Source organism: Euphorbia lathyris, chromosome 3 (genome assembly GCF_963576675.1).
Source record: "Euphorbia lathyris chromosome 3, ddEupLath1.1, whole genome shotgun sequence".
NCBI classification, from domain to species: domain Eukaryota; kingdom Viridiplantae; phylum Streptophyta; class Magnoliopsida; order Malpighiales; family Euphorbiaceae; genus Euphorbia; species Euphorbia lathyris.
Genome location: NC_088912.1, coordinates 19,792,176 through 19,809,061, shown reverse-complemented (window position 1 = coordinate 19,809,061; position 16,886 = coordinate 19,792,176). Strand labels below are relative to the sequence as shown.

Below are 16,886 nucleotides of genomic sequence, written 5' to 3'. Positions count from 1 at the left end.
AGTCTAGTCCTCGGATAATACCTTTGATTCGGTATCTGACAGTCGAAGCCGATTGATTCCACGAACCGCGAGCTCCCGATATTAATAAAAGTTTAGTAAAAATTGAACTTAGGAAATTTGGAATTTTTGAGAAAAAAAAAAATATTTTTCTCAAAAAAAATCCACTCTCTCTCTCTAAAAATGTTTAGAGTGAGAAAGTTTTCCCCCAAAAAGGCCCCTTCTTCACCTTGGGATCCGTGCCCTTATATAGGGAAACGGATCCCGGAACAATGGGCGACGCCAGGCACGTGTGCTCAACGGCCCACGAGGGCGGGCATCGCCAGCGGTCCCAGGCATTGCCCCGGGCGTCGAGAGCGTGCCACTCGCGGTGCGTCCGACGGACGCCGCGCGCACGTCTCGAGCCGTCAAGCGGGCGTTCGACCATCGTCGTCCGCGTGCGGGATGCCGTTGCGTGCCCGCGCCGTGCCATTAATTTTCCTCAGCTTATTATTCTTTATATATTTTTCAAAACTTCCGGAATCAATCGCTTCGACCGTCTTGTTTCAGGTTTTCGTCACAGGTCCTCCGACTCGGTGTCTACAACTGTGTAACGCCCCGAAGAATGGAATTTCCATATTAACTGATCCTCTCTACTCAAAGTACCAACAGACAGTTTATGAATTTCTGTAATATCTCTATGCTCGAAAAATTCCTCCAACAACTCTTCATCCCAATCCCTGGAATTATGGATAAACAAATCACTAACTTTCAAATACTCCAACCCATTCACCATAGGGGTTCGTATATAGCCATCATCCTCATCACGCAGCCATCTCTCACTCCACACATTTATTGATTGACCGTTTCCAATTTTCCATTTGATTCCTTCTCTAATGATTAGTTGAGAACTCCAGATACTTCGCCATATAAAACTTGGTGAATGCCCCAATGAGTCCAGTGGCGGATCCAGGAATCGACGTCAGGGGGGGCTAATTTTAGTCCGATTATTAATTTTTCGAAGTCCAGCCTGTTAGGGCTGGATAAATTTTTTTTAACCTTCTAACACACTTAAACTTTATGGTTTTTGTTAGCTGAAAATTGTAACATTTTTACACTTTTTTTTTATCTTTAGCTATATTTTTTTTTTATAATTTTCATAAAATTTAATTTAGAAATTAAGTTAATTGAATCCCAAAAGTAAGAAATTGATTTGTTTATATAGTTAATTGATTTGTTTTATAGAAAAGAGATAATAAATTCTTAAAAAAAGAGATATAATAAAAATAACTTCATATAAAACAAAAAATGAGTTTGGTGTGATTTGAACCCATGACCTCTCACCTTAAAATAAGACTCTTAACCAACTAAGCTACTTTAGACTTTTCAAATATTACTACATAGGTTAAATATATACTAATATTATGGGGGGCTACACGGGACAAAAATAACGGTACTCAATGGCGGAGCCGATAGCCGTGGGGGCTTCGGCCCACGCGGGCTCTAGGCTGGATCCGCCCCTGAATGAGTCTCCCATAATTTTGGATAATATTTAGCTTTGAAAACTTTACTAACAAGCAAAGATGGATTGGTAAATAACCGCCATCCCTGTTTTCCCAATATAGCAAGATTAAAGGCTGTGAAATTTCGAAAACTCAGTCCTCCCATCAATTTTGGAGCACATAATCTGTCTCATGCCATCCAATTCAGTCCTCTCTCACCTGACTTTTTATTACCCCACCAAAACGAATTTAACATTCGTTGTAATTCCTCGAGCGTCGATATAGGGAGAAAGAATACACTCATAAAATAGATTGGGATAGCTTGCCTTGCTGCTCGAATAAGTGTAGCCTTACCAGCTTTTGATATTCCTTTCCCCCTCTAGCCTTGTAGCCGCTGCCATAATCTGTCTCTAAAGTGTGCAAAGATTGCTCGTTTTGTTCTACCCACCAACGATGGAAGACCCAAATACCTTCCCGTATTCAATGCACTAGTAATTCCCAAAATGCTTGAAATTCCCATAGCCAGGTCATTTGCCACATTTCTATTGAACATGATTCCAGATTTTTGACAGTTTATAGCTTGTCTCGAAGCTAATTCATATGTTCTGAGTAATTTTTTTAACACTCTAATTTCAGATATGGTAGCCTGGCAAAATAAAAATGCATCATCAGCAAAGAGCAGATGTGAAATCGCAGGCGCCCCTCACTTAACTCGGCACCCATGCAATAAACCCCTATTCTCAGTTGCCACCAATAATGATGTCAACCCTTCAACACAACGCAAAAATAAATATGGTGATAATGGATCACCTTGGTGGAGTCCTCTTTTCGGGTAAACAGGACCAACCAACTGATCATTTATTCTAAACAATATTGCACAGAAGATACATAATACATTATGAAATTCACCCATATATCTATAAAACCCAACTTTAGCATCACTTCTCTTAGATAATTCCAATCCACCCTGTCATATGCTTTACTCATATCAATCTTTAGTGCCACATTACCTACTTTCTTAGCAACATTATTGTTAATGCTATGAATAAGTTCAAATGCGATCAAAACATTGTCATGAATATACCTCCCTTTAATAAAAGCAGATTGATTTTCAGTGACAATCCCAAGCAAAAGCATCTTCAATCTATTTGCTAAGACTTTGGAGAAAATTCTGAGTATAACATTACACAGTGCTATTAGACGAACTTCGGTCATAATAACAGGATTCTCACACTTTGGAATGAGAGTAATGATAGTATTATTAAGCTCAGAGGGGAACATACCTTGATCAAACCATGTTAACCCAACAGTGAAGATATCATCTCCAATTATGTCCCAATTTTTTTTGATAAGATCCTGGATTAAATCCATCAGGTCTTGGAGCCTTATTAGGATGCATATTAAAGCTCTCTTGAACTCCTGTTTTGTAAGTGGTCGCAGTAATTGCTCATTGTCCCGTGTTAAGCCCAAAATATACCTAAAATATCATACATAAATACGTTTAAATTACATTAAAATCATGTTAATTATATTCATTTGGAATACTTTTACGTCTTTATTTACTTCTTTGATGCAAGGTACTTAATTATTTGGTTAAATCCAAATAGGAGCGAAAACGGAGCTAAAATGGAGGAAAAACCTAAAAAACGTACCGAGAACGCATAACGGCCAGAAGAACGCTCAAGAAGGACGAAAAGCAGTCGAGAGACAGGGAAAATTCTCTCTGTCGCGACTGAGATTTTGAGAATCTCAGTCGCGACCTACGAAAGCCAGCTCGGGAGAAAAACGAAGTTTTCACTCGTCCCTATACCCCCTGTCGCGACTGAGATTTTCAGAATCTCAGTCGCGACAGCGAACCATTCTGCACACAAAACACATGTTTTAAATCAGAAAAACGCGTCTGTTCGTTCGGATAAAAGCAACCCTTCACCAGCGGACACGACCCGTCATTTACAACCCTTCAACAACTATAAATAATTGATCCATTTCAGAAATCAAGGTTGGAAAAAGTTAGAGAAATTAGAGAAGAAAGTTATTATGTTGAGTTTCTGATTCAGAAAAGAATCAGAAAGTTAGATTTCATTTCTGTGTAAACAATCGTGCTGTACACGAATTGTTATTAGATTAGTTATAAAAACAGTATTAGTTTAGTTTTCATTCTGGTAGTAGACGAGATCAGTCTCTATTCCGAAGATCCAGCGAGAAGAATTGACGACTGAAGCGCATGAGGTTTGACGCACCTACGGAGTTTGAGAGAAAGATTGACAACCCGGATCTCAAAGTTTTCGTTGCAATGCTATCCAAGTTTCTACTTCTCTGTTAACTTGTGAAAATTCACATTTCATTAATGATATACTTATTTATTCAATAAATTCTTACTGTTGTTATTTTGATATTGTTCTGACAAAATGATTTTCAAAATGATAAATTGGTGTTTTTATTAAAACGTTATATTCCATCTTATTCATATAAGAACTTTATTGAACACTTGACAGATTTAGTTTTTATGGATGACATGATCGCTGATCGCGACTTATCAGACATAAAATACTAGTTTGATTAAGGTAGAAATCAACTCAACATCAGGGGGATTTCTACGGTTCAAAGCCATTTAATTGAATAAATCGCTATATTGTTACATGTCCATAATCTTTACAAAGTTAAAGTTGCTTTCTTTGCTTTATGAAAATAAGTTTTATAGCTTCTATTTATTCCAATTACGGAAGTATCTATTTTGTAATCAAAATCCCAAGACAGAACTGTTCTCTAAACTCGATATAATACTTCTATCTAATCCTAATTTACCAAAACCAATTCCATCAATTAAAACGTATTTTTTTTATTAAACCTAAACACGTGACTAAACCGAATTAAATAAAGTTTTAGTTAAAAAGCGTTCCCTGTGGGTTCGATATCTTTTATTACTACAAGCGTATACCGTGCACTTGCGGAAATTGCTCAACAAGTTTTTGGCGCCGTTGCCGGGGAACGCCAAAATTTTTGACACAATTTTAAATTTTTCGTGTTTTATTTCGAATCTAGGTTTAAACATATTTATTTTAACTTTTATAATTTAATAATTTTCATTTACTAATTTATTTATTTTTCAAATTCTGTTTTGTAGGTAGTTTCGGTTCGTGCAAGATTTCAAGTTCAGGCATTGTACCAGACCCTATAGACCCAGAAATTGAGAAAACCATTAGGAAGAACAAGAAAAATAAGAAAAACAAAAATAAGACCCCAGTAAAAACATATACCGAGCCAGAAAAAATGGCAGACCCACCAACACTTATGGATTACGCTAGGCCAGGTGTGGCCGGTGTGACCAATAGTATCGTTAGACCCAGAATCACCGCAAATCAATTTGAAATTAAGCCAGCTTTGCTTAATATGTTGCAAAATAATGTAACATTTTACGGGTTACCTAACGAAAATCCTAACACCCACTTAACAAATTTCCTTGAAATTTGTGATACTTTTAAAATTCCAGATGTGACTGCAGAAGCAATCAAACTTCGCCTCTTTCCTTTCACTTTGAAGGATAGAGCCAAAGAATGGATAACTTCTATGCCAGCCGCAACTTTTGCCACTTGGGAACAATTAGCCCAAGCGTTTTTATCTAAATATTTTCCTTTAGCAAAAACCGCAAGAGTCATAAAGGAGTTAACATCTTTTTCTCAAAATGACAATGAGACTCTTTATGAAACTTGGGAACGTTTTAAAGAACTTCAACGTTTATGCCCACACCACCAATTACCCACTGAACTTTTAATGCAAACATTTTACAATGGATTAAATCCTACAACTAGGGGTTCATTAGATGCAATGTCGGGAGGGCTATTTATGAAGAAAACATCAGCCCAAGCGAGAGAACTTTTGGAGGAAATGGCAATCAACAGCAGTATGTGGCCCGCGGAACGTGGACATATGCCGGTAGCAAAACCATTATCCTCAACCACACCATCAGTTAAAGGTATAGTTGAACTTGATCCAGTCGCGATGCTACAAGCCCAATTTTCTGCTTTATCGCACAAAATTGATAAATTTATGGCACCACGCGATACCAATGGTAATCCATTCCAAACGGATGTGGACTACGAAAATATGAGTGAGATCGAATAGGTAAATTTTGTCCAAGGGCAAAACCAAACTAATAATCCTTATTCTAATACCTATAATGCTGGATGGAGGAATCATCCTAACTTTAACTGGAAAGATAACAATAACAATAATACAAGTGCTAATCAAAATCGTACCACTAATTATCAAAATCAGTCAAGAGATACGATTAGCACTTTATCTTCTAAAATCAACAAGTTTATAGATGCTATCAGTGGAAAAATAAGTAATCACGACGATGGTTTTAAACGGATTGAAAATAAATTCGATCAGCTTATTAAAAACCACTCATCTAGCATCCATAATTTGGAGGTTCAAATTGGTCAACTTGCTAAATCAATTCCATCCCGAAAAGAGGGAAGTCTTCCCAGCCATACGGAAGAAAATCCGAAAGAGCAGGTGAAGGCTATCACTCTTCGTTCAGGGAAAAATTATCAAGGGCCTGAAATGCCCAAAGATGCAACATTACCAGGAACTGATTTACCAAAGTCCAAAGAAGATATCTTAAACACAAATAGTTCACCATTTGACGCAGGTACCAAAACTTTTGTACCCAAGCCACCTTTTCCGCACAAAGTCCGAAATAAGGACTATGATAAACAACTTCTAACGTTTTTGGATAAACTCAAAAATTTGCACATCAATTTGACATTTATGGATGCAATCACACAAATTCCTAACTATGGTAAGTTTTTGAAGGATTTGATTTCGAAGAAAATTAGTTGGGAAGGAATTTCATCCATTTCGTTAACTGAAGACTGTAGTTCAATAGTATCAAGTAATTTGCCCACAAAACTCAAGGATCTCGGATGTTTTACCATTCCGTGTAAATTGGGAGATATTGAATTCCCAAGTTGTCTTTGTGATTTAGGAGCAAGTATAAACTTAATGTCGTTGTCTATTTTTAACAAGTTAAGTTTAGAAGAAGATATCAAACGTACCAATATGGTTTTGCAATTAGCGGATCAAACCACTAAAAGGCCATATGGTATAATTGAAGATGTTTTAGTCAAAGTCGATAAATTTATTTTTCCTACCGATTTTGTTATATTAGACTTTGCATATGATGTAAACTGCCCTTTAATTTTTGGTCGACCGTTTATGAACACGAGACGCGCTCTAGTAGATGTGTCGGAAGGGAAAGTAGTTTTAAGGATAGGAGAAGATAAGGTCGAGTTTAATATGAACAAAGCGATGAAATACCCTATGGAGGAATTCGCTTGTATGAAACTTGATTTAGTCGAGGAATGTGTCAATGATGTAATTCAAAGTGAAGAAATAATTGAACCTATAATAGGTGAGGAATTAGATGATAAGGACCCAGAGCCTTTGATTAGAGAAGATGGACCAGTTCCGCCTTCAATTGTAACACCCCCTAAATTAGAACTTAAAGAGTTACCCAGTCATTTGAGGTACGCTTTCTTAGGCGAAGGCGATTCTCTACCTATAATTATTTCTAACAAATTAACAAACGATCAAGAAGAAAAATTGAAAGAAGTTGTTAGAAATAGGATAGGAAGTATGGGATGGCAAATTTCAGACTTAAAAGGAATTAATCCTAGTATAGTAATGCACAGAATTCACTTAGAAGAGGATAAGCCACCTAAAGCGGATAGGCAAAGACGCTTAAATCCGAACATGAAAGAAGTAGTAAAAAATGAGATTACTAAACTTTTAGACAATGGAATCATTTATTCGATCTCGGATAGTGAGTGGGTTAGTCCAATCCATTGTGTACCTAAAAAGGGAGGCATAACTGTTGTAAGAAATGATGAAGGTGAACTGATACCTACACGAACCACCACCGGTTGGAGGGTTTGTATAGACTGTAGGAACCTAAATAAAGCTACTAGGAAAGATCATTTTCCTCTACCTTTCATTGATCAAATGATCGAAAGGGTAGCCGGGCATGCATTTTATTGTTTCCTAGATGGTTATTCTGGATTCTTTCAAATTTACATTTACCCGGATGACCAAGATAAAACAACCTTCACGTGTCCTTACGGAACATTTGCATATAGGAGAATGCCTTTTGGTCTATGTAATGCACCAGCAACATTTCAACGATGTATGACAGCAATATTTAATGACTTCATTGAAGACATAATGGAAGTTTTCATGGATGATTTTTCAGTTTTTGGAGATTCTTTCGATGCATGTTTACAGAACTTAGATAAAGTATTGTCTAGATGTGAGGAAACGAATTTAGTATTAAATTGGGAAAAATGTCATTTCATGGTAGACGAAGGAATTGTTTTAGGTCATAAGATATCTGAAAAAGGTTTAGAGGTGGACAGAGCAAAGACTTCAGTTATAGAAAAATTACCCCCACCAACCACTGTTAAGGGAGTGAGATCATTTTTGGGTCATGCAGGTTTTTACAGACGGTTTATAAAGAACTTTTCTGTAATCTCCAAACCACTTACTAATTTGCTTATGAAGGATTCAACTTTTGATTTTAATAAGGATTGTTTACAAGCTTTCAATACCTTGAAAACGGCTTTAGTCAGTACACCTATAATATCGAAACCCGATTGGAATCTACCTTTCGAAATTATGTGTGATGCGAGTGACTTAGCTGTAGGATGTGTATTATGTCAAAGGAAGGATAAGAAACTTCATGTTATATATTATGCGAGTCACACTTTGTCCGGTGCACAGCTAAATTACACCACAACTGAAAAAGAAATGTTACCAGTAGTTTTTGCATGTGATAAATTCCGATCTTATTTGTTAGGATCTAAAGTCATCATTTATACTGATCATGCAGCTTTACGATATTTATTTGCTAAGAAAGATGCGAAACCACGTCTTATTAGATGGGTTTTACTATTGCAAGAATTTGACATTGAGATTAAAGACAAAAAGGGAGTTGAAAACCTGGTCGCCGATCATCTATCAAGACTTGAGGATGAAAACGGTCCCATCGGTGAAACATCAGGCATTCGAGATGATTTCCCCGATGAACATCTCATGCAAGTACAAAGTGTCATAGCTCCATGGTATGCGGATATAGCCAATTACTTAGCCGCACATGTTGTGCCAGATGGATTGACTTCTCAGCAAAAGAAGAAATTCTTTTCAGAGGTTAAGAAATATTTTTGGGAAGATCCATTCTTGTTCAAAACATGCGGCGATGGAATACTTAGGAGATGTGTTAGTGAGTTTGAACATGACTCTATAATGTTAGAATGTCATGCTAGCGCTTACGGAGGTCATAATAGCGTAAGCAAAACAGCAGCTAGAATACTTGAATGCGGATTCTTTTGGCCTACTCTGTTTAAAGATGTCCGTTCATTTATTATCCGCTGTGATAAATGTCAAAGAACAGGGAATATAGGAAGGAAAGATGAGATGCCTCTTACGAATATATTGGAAGTTGAAATCTTCGACGTATGGGGAATTGATTTCATGGGTCCTTTTCCTCCTTCTTTTGGCAAAAATTATATATTAGTAGTCGTAGATTATGTTTCAAAGTGGGTTGAAGCAATTGCAACCCCGACAAATGATTCTAAAGTAGTTGTTAAGTTTTTAAATTCAATATTCTGTCGATTTGGAGTTCCTAGAGTTATGGTAAGCGACGGTGGTACTTATTTCGTAAATAGAGCTTTTGAGTCACTTATGAGAAAATACGGAGTACACCACCGTATCTCTACACCGTACCATCCTCAAACGAATGGTCAAGCAGAAATTTCAAATAGAGTACTCAAATGGATACTTGAAAAAACAGTTTCGTCTTCTAGAAGAGACTGGGCACATAAACTTAACGATGCATTATGGGCATACCGTACTGCATTTAAAACACCTATCGGAATGACACCTTATAGATTAGTCTATGGTAAAGCTTGTCATTTGCCGGTTGAATTAGAACATAAAGCATATTGGGCTATAAAAACCCTTAATTATGATTTGCAAAGCGCAGGGAAAAAGCGTTTGTTTGACTTAAACGAGTTGGATGAATTACGCTACTTGTCCTACGAAAATGCAAGAATTTATAAGGAAAAAATTAAAAAGTGGCATGATGCCAAAATCAAAATTAAAAACTTTAATGTTGGGGATAAAGTCTTACTTTTTAATTCGAGATTAAAATTATTTCCAGGTAAGCTAAAATCTAGATGGGCTGGACCATTTTTTGTTGTTAAAACATTTGATTACGGAACATTGGAGCTAGAAAAGTCTAATGGCGAACGATTTAAGGTCAATGGTAATCGTTGCAAGATTTATTTCGACGGAGCTCCAATTCAAGCAATTGAATCCGTAGATAAATTTTATGAAAATTAATTTCTTTAGTTTTCATGTTTTAATTTATAGTTTTTTTATTATTTTCTGTTCGTAATTTTAATTTATTTATTTTTATTTTTAATATTATTTACTTTAATTTTTATTTATTTTTATATATTTATTTTTGTGTACAAATGAGTTTTGTTCGCATTAAAATTTTAATTTAGTCATGTTTTGAAAATGATTTCATTAAGTGTTAAGTGTTATTGAGAAATTAAAATATTCCAAAATCTCAGTTGAGATTTTTCATATTCCAGGATTTGGAAATCTCAGTTGAGATTCCGAAAATCTCATTTGAGATTTTCCGTCTTTTTACAATTGAAATAACTGTAAGGGATTACAGTCTTCCTTCTTTAAAATTTCTGTCAGTTGAATCAAAGAGGTATCACTTTGGCGCCTTTTTCTTTCTAACAGACACAACCTTTCACTTATAGGATTTATATATTCCTGTAGGATCAGACTTCTTCCATTTCATTTCATCTTTCTGAATTTCTTTCTCAAATTCTCAAATCCTACAGACATCATTTTCTTCTCTCTCACAGACATGACTAAGTCTTTGAAAAATGTTCAAAAACGCACTTCTTCTCAAAAAGGGAAAGTTGATATCTCCGATCGATATGGTGCATGGTTTCCCATTTATAACCATGACGAGGGGAAACGCTTTCTGCAATTCAGATATGCTCAATTCTTTAGCATGTTGTATCTGGACGAGTTTCTGAACGAGGAACTCGGGATAAGCGAAGACATTGATCGCTATCTGACTAATTTGGGTTGGTCCAAATTTGTTTCTATGAAATTTCCTATAATTGGAAATTGGGTTCTGGAATTTTTCTCCACCGTTAGGTTCGTCAACAAGAGACGTGTTCGTCTCAGTTTTCGTTGTGAGGGAGAGGTATTCACTTTTGGATATCAGAACTACATAATTGGTTTGGATTTCCACCCCGAGACACAACTCAACACCATCCTGGAAGGGATATGACTTCTAGAGATATATGGAGGATGTTAACAGGATTTTGGCGATTCAATCCACGTCTTGCCTTCAACAAATCCATTAATTCTAATTCCATGTTGTATCTGCATAAGTTCCTCTGTCACAGCCTTTTTGGTCGAGTCAGTAGCAATATTGTGAAAGATACTGATCTCTATGTGTTGGGCGACATTTTCCAAGGCAACTTTGTGAACTCCTCAAAGATTCTAATGGAGGGGTTAGTTGCTGCTTCCCGTTCGAAGAAACGGAAGATTGGGTTCGCCAACATCATTTGTGGAATCATATTAGGAGCCAAGGGAACCATTTCTGTCCCTTGGACTGATAAGGAACCATTCCCTATTCTAGACTACGAGTTCTTGGAGAACGAGGGACTTGTCAAACGAGTTTTCCGTTCTGGTCCAACATTCCTTTCTGCACCAGAGAGGCAAGTCTTCATTCAAACAAAGATTAACAGGGCCAATGCACGTCGTCTGTCATCTACTTAGGGATATAATTTGCGTTTCTGTTGTTTTAATATATATGAGTGTTTGTTTGTAATTTATGTTTTTATAATGTTTCTATGTAAATATATATATTATGGTATTGTTTCTATTTTAGATTATAATAAATAAAAGTGCATTAATTCTTTAGTTTATTTCTTTTATTTAAGGAACAACCCTTGGTTTTCCTTTAATTTAATATTTCAGTTTTGTTTATCTCAGTTTCAGGGATTAATATTCACATTAATGTCACTTACTTCTAAGAGGAATTGGTTTAGAAGTGTTAAAATCACCAAAAACAGTCCCAATTTTACCCAGATTTTTCAAATTCTCAGTTGAGACAGCAGAGGACAACATTCAGCAAAAATTTCATCCCCCTACCTTCTTGCTGTCGCGACTGAGATTTTGAAAATCTCAGTCGCGACTTGCGACCTACAGGGACGGGATTGGGGTCGAATTCTCACTCTTTTTCCTATTCCTACTCTATTTACTACTCTATTCACCTATCCTAATCAATACCTATTACTTACACCTATTTAAATCACCTCTTTTTACACCAATCAATCATCTTTTCTCTTCCCAATACCAAGATTCACTCATCTTCCCCATAAATATTTACCCTATTCATCTTCTTCTTCTCCAATTCACCACCATTATCTTTTATTCTAACTTTCATCCTTTCATATTTTGTTCTTTCCATTCACCACCTTTCACTAAAAAAAACTATGCCTAGACAAAAGACCGTTGCAAACAAAGCCAAGGCCACCGAAGTCACTAGATTATGGGTTCAATATGGAGCACCGTTCGATATTACTACGGAAGCCGAAGGACGTAAATATCGCCGATTTTCTAATAGCCTAATAGAGTTCGTCGACATGCTTTTTCTTGACACCGATACGGTAAACACACTTTCTTTTACCGAGCGTATTGATGAATTTCTTACCATTCTTGGTTGGAAACGATTTGCTAGTATGCGTTTTCCTAGTCTTAAATCACATATTATTGAGTTTTTGGTTACTCTAACCTATGACAAGAAGAAAGGAGTTATCTCTTTTCGGAATAATGGAGTCCGTTATGATGTTGGGTATGCGGCCATGAACCGTTGGTTTGGTTTTCCTACTCGGAATTTTTATTCAAAGCCAAAGCCTTTTGATTCACACACGGTTTGGAATACTTTAACCGGTTTAGATGTTTTTAGTCCAAAGAATACATCTAGTAAGCTACTCAAGGATGATTGTATATTCTTCATTCACAAGTTTTTATCATTCTCCTTATTTGGTCGGGTTGAAAGTTCAAAAGTGCAAGTTCGTGATTTGGTTGTGTTAGATGCTATTTTTAAGGGTTTGACAATTGATAGTATTGAGATGATATTTACTAATTTAGTTCGAGCTTCCAAGTCCCGCAATAAGCAAGTGCCTATGGGTAATTTAATTACCGGCATTGTTTTGGGCGCTCGAGGTGAATTAGCGGATTATCAAAATATGCCTCATGTTGGTTTACCTTTCTTGGATCTCACGGCACTTCAAAGGGCCAATTTATTGAAGAAAATGGGACCCCCCGCCTTTATATCTTATGTGGATCACACAAGACGTGTTTTTGCTACCATGGGTGGTGAAGCTTCGGGTTCTCAAGGTTTAGGTGCCCAAGATGATGATGAGGATGATGACGAGGAATTTGATGAAGACGAGGAGGAGGAGGAGAATGTTGATGTTAATGCCACCGAGCAAGCAAATGTGGAACCAAATGTTGAAGAACAAGTTGGTTGGCAACGTGTTTTGACACAAATGAACGAGCATAACCGTCACATGAATTTGCGGTTAGATGAAGTCGTTGTCAACACTGCCGAAATGAGTTCAAGGATCACTATGTTGAGTCGTGAGCACAAATCTACTCGTCGCCGGTTGCTCTCTTTCTTCCGACACCAAGGAGTTGAGACTACGCCTTCTCCACCACCTTCGCCTTGATAGGTTTTATCCTTTCTATCTTTAACTCATTTCCTTTCTTTTTATTATGTCTTGTTCAATTTGGTACAATATTTAAAATTATGTTTGATACAATTTTCTTTATTATTATTGTGTTTGAATGTTATCGTACTATATTTTTCATTTCTAATTCGTATGGTTTATTTCGTACTATTTTTCATGTTTTATCGCTTTTTGCATCAATGAGGACATGGTCCAAATTAAGTGTGGGAGGAGGTATTTCATATTCATTTTATTTTTTAAGTACGAATGAATGCAACGAACAAGAATGCATCCTATATTTATTTTGCATATTGTTATTCAAGTTTAAGTAAAGTTGAGACACTTCTTGCTCAGGCTACATCAGTGCTAGCAGACATTCAAAATGAAATTAGCTCCTTTGGTCTAACGGAAGAGAGGCGATCCCGAGAATTGGCAGCGCAAGCAGATTTGGATCTCCAACTCTATCGTCAAGAGACGCTTTGGAGGGATAAAAGCCGAGCCAGATGGTTGGAGGCGGGTGATAGAAACACGGCTTTCTTCCATGCTGCAGCAAAATGTAGAAAAGCCACTCCATGCTTAGCCTCATTATGGATTGAGAACCAGCTCACATCGGATTCGGAAAGGATATCACAACATACGATTGCTTTTTACAAAGACCTTTTCTGTAGCAACAGGCTACAAAATAACCTCAGCCCCGTGGCGTCGGTGATCCCACATTCAGTCTCGCAGGCTGAAAATGATAGTCTAACGGTTTGCCTGATAACAGACTTATTCGTGATACTGTGTTTAGTATGAACAGGGACAGCGCTCCGGGGCCGGACGGCTTTGGAGGTAGTTTCTATCAGGCTTGTTGGGATATAGTCGGACCAGACGTATGTCATGCGGTTCAGTTCTTCTTCACATCCGGGTTCATCCTCCCAGGAATGAATTCCAATATTATGGCGCTGATACTGAAAAGCGAAGGGGCAAACCGCATTGAAAATTTCAGGCCAATTGTAATGAGCAATTTCGTCTACAAAATCATTGCAAAGATCCTTGCTGAAAGACTCGCTGTAATCACGACGAAGATTGTCTCCCCGAATCAATTTGGGTTCTTAAAAGGCCATAATATTCAGCACTGTATTGCAACAGCTTCAGAGGGAATCAATCAGCTTGACAAGAAATGCTTTGGAGGGAACCTGTCAATCAAAATTGATATCAAAAAGGCCTTTGATACTCTGGACTGGAACTTTCTTTTAGCTGTGTTAGAAGCATTCGGGTTCTCCTTAACTTTCAGGGACTGGATTTTGAACATTCTCTCTTCTGCCAGAATATCAGTAATGATCAATGGCAGACTTCATGGCTACTTTGGTTGCTCTAGAGGCGTCAGACAAGGTGACCCTCTTTCTCCAATCCTGTTCGGCATTGCGGAAGACTTCTTCTCTAGATGGCTAAGCAAACTAGAAGAAGAGGGTTCTTTCTCGCCAATGACTTACACCTCGGGAGCTTCTTTCCCCTCCCACCTCCTATACGCGGACGACATGCTTCTTTTTGGTAAGGCAACTGCCAGAAATATGGTGGCTCTTCGCAAACTCTTCGAGTTCTACAGAGGGATATCGGGCCAACAGGTGAGCTGGATGAAATCGACGGCTTTCTTTGGGAAAGGCATTACTGACAGTAGGGCAAGACGCCTTGCAGCGATTCTGGGAGTGAAAATTAGGAGATTACCATTTGGCTACCTTGGGATACCAATCTTCAGAGGCGCTCCTAAATCGCGGCACCTGGCCCTGCTCGTGGACAAGCTCCTGGCGAAGTTTAGCACGTGGAAAGGATCATCTCTCTCATTTGCCGGCAGGCTAACGCTGGTAAAATCTTCCCTCACTAGAGCTCTGGTCTATTCGTTTATGATTTACAAATGGCTGCCTGCCTTGCTTAAACGGGTCACTCGTGGAGTTCGTAACTTCTTGTGGACTGGCTGTCGGGACAAGAAAAAGATGATTACAGTTGCCTGGGACAGATGTTGTACTAGCCGGAAAGCCGGATGGCTGGGAATCAAGGATTTTGGGATGTTTAACCGTGCTTTGATTGGGAAATTGGGGTGGGACTTGCTGCAAGGGGAGTCTAATTTCATTAGTATGATGCGGACCCGGTTCTTTACAATTTCCGGCCTTCCCAGACAACATGTGTGCCCCTCCTCCATCTGGTCTTCTTGCAAGATAATCTTAACAAATATTCGGTCAGAATGCCGCTGGTGGATTGGACAACAGTCGAAATTGAACTTCTGGACTGATCTATGGTTAAAGCCGTCTGTGGCTGACAGAACTGGCATTCCGATTAAGGATCAGAGTTCACTCTACAGTAACATTGAAAACTTTCTCCAGGGGGGTACCTGGTGCAATTTGGAAGTGGTTCTGGAAAATATTCAAGCAGACATCATGCTCACTTCGCGCTCTCTTGGAGTCGACGACTGCTGCATCTGGGAGCCGGCAGATTTTGGGAAGCTGTCGCCAAAATTGCTATATGCACATGTACGCAATGCAGGACCGGCGGTCAGGTGGCACGGACTCGTGTGGAGCAAACACATTCCCCCGTCTAGATCGATAATGGGCTGGAAGCTAATACACAACAAAGTGGCAACTCAAACGATGCTTCAGAGTAGGGGAATGCAGTTAGCCTCGAGATGCGAGCTTTGCAAGGTGCATGAGGAAACGGCTGCCCATCTGTTCCTAAGATGCGATTTTGCTGCTGCAATTTGGGACTTTATCAGTACTGTGTTTGAACACAAAGTGGACACCGGGATGGATGTACACGGTTTTTTACTAAGCTGCTATAATTTTCATGCAGGGAAACAGGTTCGCTCCCTTTGGTCTGCTGCCATACTAAGCGGCGTCTGGCTCATCTGGTATACCCGCAACAAGGCTATCTTTGAGTCGAAGCTCCCTTCAATCCAAACGGCATGCACACATTTGCTTAGCATGATCCGCGAAGCCGACAGGCTCTCCACAGGCAGTTGTCGAAGTGCGGATATACCCATCATTAGCAAGTTGCAGCTGCAGCAGAGAATCCAGGGCCCAACTCGCACGATTATGGTACGCTGGTGTACACCGGCGCCGAACTTCATCAAAGTAAATACGGATGGTTCAGCACAGAAAAGTAGGGCTGGTGCGGGAGGAATTTTTCGCACATACCGTGGCTTCCCAAGAGGATGCTTCTCAATGCCGGTCACGCCAGCATTCGCCCATATTGCAGAAGTTCAGGCGATGATTTTCGCAATTGACGTAGCCTGGGAAAAGGGATGGCACAACCTGTGGGTGGAGGCGGACTCGACGTATGTAGTGGACCTCATTAGGCGGCGCTCCGAGATGGTCCCTTGGTGCCTCAAGCAGAGTTGGCTTAAATGTCTTCAGCAGCAAACACAAATGAACATCGTTGCCACACACATTTACAGAGAAGGAAACCAAACTGCGGACGCGCTGGCCCGGGAAGGTTTGACGGCCAACGGCTTGACATGGTGGCCCTCCGCGCCATCATTTTGCTATCACCTTATTAATGCGGATCTCTGTAACATTGCTCACTTTCGTTTTCCTTAGCTCCCCCC

The 16,886-nt window shown here is 38.7% G+C and overlaps 1 non-coding gene across 1 annotated transcript; it reads right to left on the bottom strand.

Moving 5' to 3' along the window:
• Positions 1-5,126: 5,126 nt before the first annotated feature.
• On the bottom strand, positions 5,127-5,233 carry LOC136225208 (small nucleolar RNA R71). Its single transcript, XR_010686935.1, has one exon. It is a non-coding gene; the product is annotated as a small nucleolar RNA R71 (small nucleolar RNA).
• Positions 5,234-16,886: the final 11,653 nt, after the last annotated feature.